Below are 3,684 nucleotides of genomic sequence, written 5' to 3'. Positions count from 1 at the left end.
CAGAAAACCATTTTCAAGTAATATGTTGTAAATTTGGTCTAGATCGCGCAAGGAAAAATGGTGCGCCAATTGAGTTAGCGATTTGAGAGAAATCGATAATTTTAGTGAAAACGGTATTAATAGTAAAACTCCGTAGTTGACCGAACTTTTAAAATACTTTTCACCTATTTAAATTCATTTTATCAAAGTGAAAATTTTATGATAAATTGTACCATGTAATTACTATTTTCTTGTTGGTGAATATTGTGCAACGTCTCACATATATCAAATAGAACTTGATTGTTTATTAATGTGTATGATTTTCATGTACAACAACACCGATGACACAATATTTTTAATGTAGGTCATTAAGAAAATTACACATTTTCTTGTTTGTGTTGGATAATCTATATCTACTAAAAGAATATAAACAGGATAGTTTATGTACGTTTAAAAATAAAAAGATTAAAAGTTAATCTATAGAATGTCGTGTTATGTTCACAAATAGTAAACTAAATATTAACGCATATGTTGAGTGGAGAGTTAAGCAAACTTTTTAGGTTCTTGTCAAATAAATTATGAGTAATACTATAACATTGAATTTTATATAGTTAGTAAAGATAAAGTAATATGTGTGTGTATATGTATGTAAATTATTATTTGTTATATTTTTGAGAAAATTACATTGATCTCTTTTATTTATATGCTAAATATCTTATTAGTATATATGTTTAATTATTATTTACATCTATTAAGTTAATTGATTACTCAAACAAAAACTACAATTATCTAAAAAATTAAATTGCAGTTATTTATATATTGTAGTCGTAGTAGCATTAACAAAAGTCCATATCTAATTTTACTCAAATATAATAGGGCACACTTTTTTATGTAGATATATATAAGCCTGTATAGTCAAATGAAAATAAAATATTAGTAAATCCACAAATTTTTTTAGTTTACCGTAAAAAATTGTAAATGAAAAAAAAAGTGTGAAAAATATTCTATATTTAAATATTTACATATTTTTATCTTAAAAAGTCAATAAATTTTAGAAACACTAATATAATAATTATAATAGTAGAAATAGATATTGCATTAAAAGTTGTAGTCAACGCCTTCTTTTAGAGTGGCTATACAGTAGACTCCAAGTTTAACTACTAATTTCAAATATTTCATTAATGTTAATTAATTTAACTAGCTAATTCTTTTTTTCGGTAGCAATATATACTTATTCAATTTTTAGTTGACTAATTTATTTTTAAATTATATCTATTTTTAATATAGATAAATATATTATGAAATAAATTAATTTAAATATAAAATAAATTGAATAATGAATTTATATAAATTTAAACAACTATACATATAAATAAAATATTGCATGTATAATTTATTTCTTTTAGATAAATTTTTACTCTCTAAAATCTAATAGTTTGCTAAAAAATATTTTAAAATTATTTATGTCATATATGTACTTGTTTTATTTTTTTACGAAGTTAATTTTTATTTTGTAATAAAATTACTTTATGCACTTTGATTGTATTTTATTTTCTCAATTTTAAATTTATTTTTATTAAATCATTTTTTTTAATTTTTTTAATTATTAAAATTTTAAATTATTAGGGCACTTACCATAAATCTCCTGTGCTGATATAAAGATGTACAAGTGAATAGAAATACTCAATTTCGATTCCTCTAAATGATATTTTTTATATAAATATTAAAAATAAGACTAAATTAGTCATTTCAATACATGAATAAAATATCTTTCGAATTTTATTTGTTATATTATTTTATTTCATTATTGACCTATCAAGCTGGAGAACGTGTTTATTTCTTGGAAATAATAATATTGTATTTGGTTACATTAAATTAAATGAGAATTGAAGGGAATAAAATAGAATTTGTACCATATTATATGTAATTGACACATTTTTCATTGTTTTACTCCATTGTTTCCTAACAAAGTAAACAAATATCTTGAGAAAAAATATATTAATAATTCATTTACAATTTTTATAGTAACAAATTTGTACTCACTCATCTTTCACTTCCAATCTTCCCTGAAAACTATATTGCTTTCCTTTAATTTTACTCATTTTATTTCATTCTTCCCGACCAAATACCATATAAAAATTTCAACCCTTGTGTATGATGAGGAGATTTGAAAATTTCCCCGGTAAGAAAATTGTCATTTGCCCTGGGTTTTAGAGATTTGGAATTTTCGAGTAAAAAATATTGGCATTTTTCCCTTAAACTTGTTTGCTCATACTTGTTTCAAGACTATTGTATTACAGATTATTAGAATTTTTGGTGATTGCCCCTCAGTTTATTTCTAATAACAACTTAATACGTAGTTTAATCAAAAATGACCTATGTTCTACAAGTGACCTATGTTCTACAAGTGACCAAGCAAAATATATTTTCAGCTTTTGTATGTTATCTGTAAGTAGATGACAGTAAGTTTATACAAGATACTATCATCTGTATCTATACTATACTATAATAATCCAAATATATTATAATTTGAATATGACGTTTTTTTGGTTGATTCAGTTATTCTTATGACCGGATCATTTTATAATAAGTGATGAGGAGTAGGAACGTGAAATTCAAATTTCAAAAAAATATATACTACTCAAACTCCCACGTTCGAACCCGTCAAAAGCAAATATTTATATTATTATTTATATACTATTAAAACTCACATGTTCAAATCCCACCAACAGCAAATATTTATATTATTATTTATACACTACTCAAGATTTATTTATGTTCGAATATTGTCAACAACAAATAGTTATATTATTATTTATAATTATATTAATAAAGTAATGATTCAAAAAGAAATTTATTATAATTTTAAATAATATAAAAATAATAATGAAGACTTGTGCATGGCACGGATTGTAAAACTAATATATAATAAGTCAACAAGAATAAATTACAGTCCAGGGTAAATTTAATGTCAACATCACAGACACGGTTATATAAAAAAAGTAATACTCCCCCGGTCTGAGTTGTTTACGTTACTTTTCGGCACGGTTTTCAATGCTCGTTTAAAGGTATAATTTCATAATTTTCTTTAAAAAAAAATTCTGAATAAAATTTTTATGTTTAAACTTTTATTTAAAAAAGAAAAACTTTAAAAAAATATTATGAAACTTTATTTTATAAAAACTTTGAAATACGTGCAAATAGGAGGAATAGTATTTTACAAAAATGACAACATAGTATCTAGCAAGTAAATTTGACAAACGGATTAAATATCAAAGTAGTCAAATGTCATGTATGAGTTTAATATCAAATTTAACGGGATATTATTTAGATTACCTAAGTCACAATAAATATCAAACAGATATCTCAAAATATATGTTTAAGAATTAAAATTTTTTTGATGGAGTTCTAAACATTTTTTTAAAAATTCTATTACAACCAAATGAAAAGTTATGAATTTATCGTATTTTAGATGATATTGTGAGATTTTTAAAATTTTATCTACTAATTATTTTTATTTAAATAAAAAAAATGACTATAAAATTAAAAATAAATATTAGATAATTTTTTAAAAAAAATTATATTATATAAAATACTAGAATTCATACATTTTAATTTGGTTATACTAGGATTTAAGAAAAATAAATAGAACTTCCTAAAATAATTTTTAATTTTCTAACAAATATTTTAAAATATATGTTTGAT

Source organism: Apium graveolens, chromosome 2, assembly GCF_009905375.1.
Source record: "Apium graveolens cultivar Ventura chromosome 2, ASM990537v1, whole genome shotgun sequence".
In the NCBI taxonomy this organism is placed as follows: Eukaryota; Viridiplantae; Streptophyta; class Magnoliopsida; order Apiales; family Apiaceae; genus Apium; species Apium graveolens.
This window is presented reverse-complemented; position numbering follows the sequence as displayed.